The 7,648-nt window shown below is 38.3% G+C and overlaps 1 long non-coding RNA gene across 1 annotated transcript; it reads left to right on the top strand.

Annotated features, from left to right (window-relative positions):
* The first annotated feature begins 1,801 nt into the window (after positions 1 to 1,801).
* LOC121506605 lies at positions 1,802 to 7,087 on the top strand. The gene is made up of 5 exons (XR_005991683.1): positions 1,802 to 1,865; positions 6,002 to 6,073; positions 6,341 to 6,563; positions 6,797 to 6,912; positions 6,992 to 7,087. It is a non-coding gene; the product is annotated as an uncharacterized LOC121506605 (long non-coding RNA).
* Positions 7,088 to 7,648: the final 561 nt, after the last annotated feature.

Here is a 7,648-nt window from a genome sequence, read left to right as displayed (position 1 = left end):
TAAATTTCTGTTTTCACTTTACAATTTTGGGGTACTACATGTAAATTAATGGGAAGATGAAGTTAAAGATCGTAGCATCAGGCTGCAGCATAACAAAACTAAAAAAATGCAAAGGGGGTCTGAATACTTAATCAATGAACTGTACTAAAAACTCTCCCTTCTCACCTGCCCTTTATCCTTTTCCTTTATCTTTCTTAGGGCTGAGAAATTTTGTAAAAGTAGATTTCTGGAATTAAAAAAAACTTGAGTAAAGCAATAAAGACCCATATGGAACATTATAAGTACAAGTATATGATCTCTTCAAAATGTGTGTTGCCACTGCTTCTCCCCGAGTGTTTCCTGTCCCTCTCCTCTGGACTGTGTGTGCCTTCACTGCTTTCACTGCCTTCACCTATGGTCAGATGAGTCCCACCATATCTCACCTTTTGATACTGGAAGTCACATGAACGGAATGTCTTCTTTGTTGTTTTCTTTGTGTGTTGCCGCCAACTCTCTCTCTCTCTATATATATATATATGTGTGTGTGTGTGTGTGTGTGTGTAGATAGATAGATAGATAGATAGATAGATAGAAAACATAAAAAGATATGACAAAAAGTATTCTAAGGCCCCATTTAAACACCAAAAAATGTATGAAGACCAAATTGTAGAAAAAAAAAAGATAAATATTTCAATGAAAATCTTTGATGACTTGTATTTCTTTAATTCTCTAATTCACTATATATGATTTTGTTTAAAAAGGAAAAGAAATGGGGCATTTTTTACATTGTAGATATTTTACTTTTTTGTTTTAATTACTCATTTTCATCAATTTGATTTCTTATCTGCTTGCACAAACATTTTGATTTAATTGAAGTTTTTTAATTTAAGAAAATTTAAATTCAAGTTATTAAGATACATTTATGGAAGTAAATACATTTCTGAATGACCTAGATACATCATTTTATTTGCCTGAGATGTATACCTTTTAAAGATTAATAGTCCAATATTTTATTCTTTCTTCAAAAGTACAGGTATCAGTGTCAGTAAAATAACATCAAAAGGTATCTGAATCTTATTTTTTTTTTACGGAAGAGTATTGGGGCCACAGAAAAAAAAATTGAGATGAAAATTTTTTTTTCACTTTTGAGAAAAAAGTCAGAATTCTAAGATTAAAGTCAGAATTCTAAGATTAAAGTCAGAATTCTGAGAAAAAAGTCAGAATTCTGAGATTAAAGTCAGAATTCTTAGAAAAAAGTCAGAATTCTGAGATTAAAGTCAGAATTCTTAGAAAAAAGTCAGAATTCTGAGATTAAAGTCAGAATTCTGAGAAAAAAGTCTCAAATGTTTTTTTTCAGAATTCTGACTTTAATCTTTAATCTCTTTGATCTCAGAATTCTGACTTTTTTCTCACAAGTGAAAAAAAAAATTCGTCTCAATTTTTTTTTCAGTGGCCCTAATACTCTTCCGTGGGGGGGTCTTATTGTATTAAAGAAAAAAAAAAACTGGTATCGCCCATTCTTACATCCTACCTGTGACGCACTTAAAGGTATTCCTCCATTTCACAAAGTAGTGCCAGACCAAAACCTTTTGTGTAGTGAAATGTCGTCATATATTCCCTTTTCTCTATGTGACACAGAGGGAAAGAGTGAGCGAAAGACAGAGAGAGAGTGTGTGTGTGAGAGGGAGAGGTTCGCACACGCCTACACACACCTGCTTGACATGGTTGACGTGCCCGGTTAGCCATTGTGCTAGTTTGGTCACACAGACCTGACAACCCTGGCGGATGTATATTTTTGAAAAGACCCAGACTGCCTCTTCGGCGCGAAGCTTGGCGTCTACCTCATTGTTCTCTTGTCGAAGGTTTGCAGAGATATCCTCGCAAAGGTAAGACAAATTGTTATTGTGACTTATGTGAGCAAGTGTTTATCCCTTGTTATGGTCCATGTTATCGCTGTTTGATTTATGTGTGAAATTAAGGTTGTTATGTCCAGGAGGATTAGAGTTACTTGACTTAAGGTTAGCTAGCTAGCTTAACAGTCTAGCCTTGCAGCATAGCGATAACGTTGGCCAGGTAGACGGAGCGGGATTTTGTTGAAAGGATAATGTAGTCCAAGTAAAGACACAATATTTTTTGTATTATTCCAACTTAGTACCTGAAATAAACACGAGATAGGGAGGGGTGGTTGATCTTAATAAGTCTGTAAAAGTGTAAGTGATCCGTGGCTACCAAGACGATGTGTTGTGTAGACTGATGTCTTCCACGTGAACTTAAGTTTTCGTCTTTGCCAAATTGTTTTGGAAAATGGCAAAATTATGAGCCTTTCTGTCATTCTGTCGTACTCGAACGACGATGGCCCTGTGTGTTAGCACACTTAAACAGACTGCCAGACTATTTTGTACACATAGCCATCATGGAGGTTATTAAATCCATTGAAAATAATTTTTCTTATAGTCTGTGTGCACCATCACTGACTCGGACACCGTAGGTTGATTAACGCATGTCAGTGTCCACGTGAAGGCTGTCCATTGAGAGGCTGAGTCTGGAGGTGTCAGACAGTGGGCTGCAGCTGCTGGAGTGGTGCAGCAGCAAGGTGTTATTCAAACGCAGTGCAGTCTGGTGGCTCTAATTTTACGTCCAAGAAATGTTTTTTTTAAATGAACATTTTACCTGCATCTCTGTGTAAACCTACGAGAAAAATCATGAGCACTCGTACTATTAATTTTAAAACTATCAATCAACTATTCTAATGATCCTCCTGATAATCACTTGTCATCACCATGCAGTACGGCAACGAAATTTCACGGCATGTATAAACACTAACATATTTTTTAGGCCAGTCTTGCTGTAACATAGATATCTGCTGAGAATAATTAATGTTCCACTGTCATATTCAGCTCCTATATTCTTGAATTTCTCATGGATTATCCCATAAAGTGCAGCGCCTCCTATTTATGAGCACAGCCAAATAAAGTAAAGGAGAACCTTTTCTAAACAGTCTTTCTATTTCAAATTTCACACCTATCTGGAAATAATTAGGCTTACATCGACCTTTTGATTTAACACAGAAACTTCTGTCTCGTGTGAGCGTTTCACTCGCATTTGCACCCAAAAATAGGTGTGTCCGAACAGTAAAAAATATTTAGGGGCACATGTGCGCATTAAAAAATTCAGCCGATAGAGCCAGCCAGGGGGCTCTCACTTTGAGCGTTTTTTTCTCCTGTCTTTCTGTACATCAGACTGGTTTGTGTATGATTAAAATGATCAAAGTATTTATATACAACAGTGTCTAAACAATGTTTACCTGGTCTTCACACCTTAGTAAATTAACCCTCAATATATCCTTTTTTGGAAATAGGTGCCATTTGTGATCAACTAGGTGCGGGTAGTGTTACCTTAAAATAACTAGGAAAATATATTACTACAATAATAAAAAAAAGTTTTTGCTATAAAGCCTGAGATGGTTGCAATTCACAATTCTTAGTTCTTAGTAACAAAAACTACCACAGACCCGTGACAATGACCAAAACTGAAAGACAGTCACAAAAAAGATTAATGCTTTTAATGATCATATTCCTTGTTGCAATACAAAAATGTTTTTTTCCATCTGTTTTTTATTTAGAAATAATGGTCATCACTTGGGGTACCTTATTTTCATCATCTGTGGGGGAGGGCAGAATGAGCCAAAACTACGCGAACATAATGGATCACAAATGGCACTGATCTCCAAAAGGAGGATATATTGAGGGTTAATTTACTAAGGTGTGAAGACCAGGTAAACATTGTTTGGACATCATTGTATGTAAATACTTTGATCATTTCAGTCATACACAAACCAGTCTGATGTACAGAAAGAGAAGAAAAAACGCACAAAGTGAGGCCCCCCTGGGTGGATCTCTCCTTTGGCTGATTTATTTATGCACACATGTGCCCCTGAATATTTTTTACGGTTTGCACACACCTATTTTTGGGTGCAAATTTGAGTGAAACGCTTGCACTGTTGAGCCCTGGACCACACCTTAACAGTGCTTAATGAATATCTAATAATTTGGAATATTTTTCTATTACTCTGAGCATCAGTAAATATATAAAGGGTGTCCAGACTATAGCCCGTGGGCCAGCTGGGGCCCTTGGTCTTTTTGAATTGGCCTGCAAGAAATCCATTAAAAAAAGCCCACATAGGAACATAAAACTTGACTATATTTTTTAGTTTGACGAGGAATGCACAATATTGGGGTTTATACAATATGGGGATATTTACAAATTAAATTTCGCAGATCAGTACCAATATATAAATGTAGTTTAGACCTAACACTTTGGTCCTTGAAACGTAGTTTAAGGATGAACAAAGAAACATACTAAAGTCTCTAGAACACACTAAAGTTTAAGTAATATGGATGAACACAGAAAAAGACTTCTGGCGGTAATACCGTAAACCTCGGTAAAATATGGGGAGGGTATGATGGTGTTAAAAAGTAAATACCGCCCAAGCCTACCTGATAGGCTATATGATAAATTGGACATTAAAAAAAAAAAAAAAAAAAAAACTTCTTTGAAAAGTTTTTTCTCCAGCTGCATTTGTACACAAGAAGCACTGTGCTTCCCAGGCTGTAGAAGCTTACTTGTTCAGGAGGAAAACGATAGCTTTCAGTGGATATCTTCATTGTGACAACAGTGAGATAGAAAAGCATTTCTGTGTTTTTATGTGCCGTTAAACTGCGCTGCCATGCTGCAAAAATTCAGCCTAAACTTCTGTCTCCTCCAGCACCTTAGGCTTGCGCAGCTGACGGACTGAAATTTCTGTGTTAAAACAAACAAAAGGGGATCGATCATTTTCAAGAGGCAAATTATGCAATCAATAAATAAATAAATAAAAGGTTAATAGATTATATTGTTTGAAAAGGCTCTCTTTCCAGCTGCACATGGACAGGACAAACAAACAGTGCTTTATGAGATAATTCCATGAGAAATTAACAGGCTGAATGAGCTAAATCTGTCCTTGGAAAGATTATTTTCTCTGGATATCAGGGTCTGACATTAACTGTTGCCCGAATGCCCGATGCAACTTCAAAAAGCCGATGGGCAAGCAAAACTTGTAAGGACTTGCCTGATCAGGCAAGCACATCTGTTACTACGGAGCCCCGAGTATCCAGATGTAGTGGGGCACTGCCTCCATTGGCTGAGCGTGTCTGCTGACATGCAGCTTCACAAACTTCAACTAAAAATCTTTATGAAAGTGAACACTGCCATCGGTAAAGATTCATGTTAGGTCACATCAATAAATCTGTTACCCACATAAAGAAGACATGCTTTAACTTCCAAATTTAATCGTTTATTATTTTAAATCTGTATTTTATTACCGTCGGATGCGCTTGACGGAAGAGTGTGAGTAAGATTCTTTATGAGATTTTTTAAATCCTAGCTTTTCAGCAACACTGGGCTCATGTCGTTAGTGACCAGTTGTGATACTGCCGCCGTTATTTCTGAGTCATCTTCAGTGTATTTTAATGAACACTGCATGAGGTTAACCTCTTCCTTTTCAAAGTTGAACGACTGCTCAACGCTGCAGATCCAGTGCTGTTTCTCATTATCTGTCTTAAAAGGCATCAACAAGAGATCTTACTAGCCACTAACTCACACTAACAAAATGCGTATGCAAAGAGTTTTCTGGATGGATGAAGGAGGAAAAGACAGCTCTCTGCTGTGAGAGATGCATTTAGGGACAATGGGAGAAGTGAAACTCAAGTGAGAAATGCACGCTGGCGGCTCAAACCTTCCACACAATTTATACTCGGATATTCATGATATAGTTATCTTAACGACACGCTACGTTCACAGAACAAGGGCGAACAGGTAGTGCCAAAATCTATTTGTGGTGGGCTTAATTTATTTGTGGCGGTACACCACAAATAAATGAATGTATGGGAAACACTGAGTCTTATTGTTTGATTAATTCTCAGCTGAGTTGATCATGCAGTACCAACTTTTTTCTGCTAATATGTGTCTTCTGCTCTGTTTTTAGCCTACCTGACAGGCCATGTGGAGAGAGTGGGCACAGAGAACTTTGAGTTATCTAAGGTGCTCGGGACAGAAGGTGAGTAGTCTGAAGCTTGTGTAGCATCCCATATGTTTGTTGTCAGAATGATAAGCATTAATATTTCAATTAATACCCATCTGCAGCTGTGGCCACCGTACAAAACACGCCCCCTACAAGACAATCTAACCTTGTTTGGTTAGATTTAGGGGTGGCTCATTGGGGTGGGCGTGTTTGGTATGGAGCAGCTGCAGCTAGACCCTTCTCCTTATTTCTGCTCCTCTGTGCTGAACTTTGCCCTCTGCCTCTGTTTATTTTAACCACCAGCGTATGGCAAAGTGTTCTTGCTGAAGAAAGTAAGCGGTCATGATGCAGGGAAGCTATATGCCATGAAGGTTTAGAAAAAGGCTACAATTGTGCAAAAGGCAAAGACTGCTGACCACACACGGACAGAGCGGCAAGTGCTGGAGCACATGCCCCAGTCTCCGTTCGTCATCACACTCGTCACACTACGCTTTTCAGACAGACAACAAGCTGCACCTTATTCTCGGTGAGGATATTTTATAGGAAACTGGCATTCAGGTTGTGCATAATGCCCCTGTTGTGTTATGTGTATTCAAGCAAATCCATAGGTTAATGATTGTCTTTGAACCCGGGAGGGGGATGGATATTCAGTTAGCGAGTTTAAACAGAAATTTCTGCATGCACCCTTCACTGCAGATAAAAATAACCAATTAGCATTCTCTGGGTTAAAGTTGACTTCTTTTGCATGTCTCATTACAGATTATGTAAATGGTGGAGAGCTCTTTACACATTTGGTGCAAAGAGTGAGATTTAAAGAGCGAGAGGTAGCCCTGTACAGTGGAGAGATTGTGTTGGCATTAGAGCATCTACACCAGGTAAAATCAAGAACTCTTGTTTGTGGAGAGGTTATCATTACTGCCCTAAACTCACTCCTCTGTCATGTCCGCGTTGCAGCTCGGGATCAGCTATCGGCACCTGAAACTCGAGAACATTCTCCTGGATTCAAATGGTCACATAGTTCTGACAGACTTCGACCTCAGTAAAGAATTCGATCAGGTACGGTCTGTCTCAGAGATACATGTCACTAATCTCACTACTAACAGGGGGCTCTCAGTCAAAACAAAATCAAAAGATAATCAGTGTAGATGTGCTGTTCAGTGCTGTCCTGTTGCCTTCTTAGTTCCTGCTGTGACAGATCCCAGAATGCTTTGCAAGTACTGTAGCTTGCATTGCAAACCAGGAAGGCTACTTTTAACAGCTTTTCTCTCTGATGATGAAAGAATTATGATGGTTTACTAATTAGTAAAACAGGAGTTATAACAGGAGAATAGAGTTCTCAATTCTAAACAGGAATTAAACAGTGGAGGTGAGCGGCAAGTCTTACATGGTTAGAAAATGTCTAGTGTGCATGGCGTGGGGGGTGGGGTGTATTTTTGCTATGTCCTGATACACAATATATATCGCAATATTTCGAATGGCCTCTCAGCTGCTGTATTTAATTCGGCCCCAAATGACACTAGTTTGGTGATTAAAATAGACTGTGCTATTGGATTTTTAATGAAACTGTATGCAGAAAGTAAAAATCAATATAAAGTCAGAGCTTCATTCAAT

The sequence above is a fragment of the Cheilinus undulatus genome, unplaced genomic scaffold, assembly GCF_018320785.1.
Source record: "Cheilinus undulatus unplaced genomic scaffold, ASM1832078v1 Contig1, whole genome shotgun sequence".
In the NCBI taxonomy this organism is placed as follows: domain Eukaryota; kingdom Metazoa; phylum Chordata; class Actinopteri; order Labriformes; family Labridae; genus Cheilinus; species Cheilinus undulatus.
The sequence above is the reverse complement of the archived record's forward strand: the minus strand, read 5'-3'. Positions and strand labels throughout refer to the sequence as shown.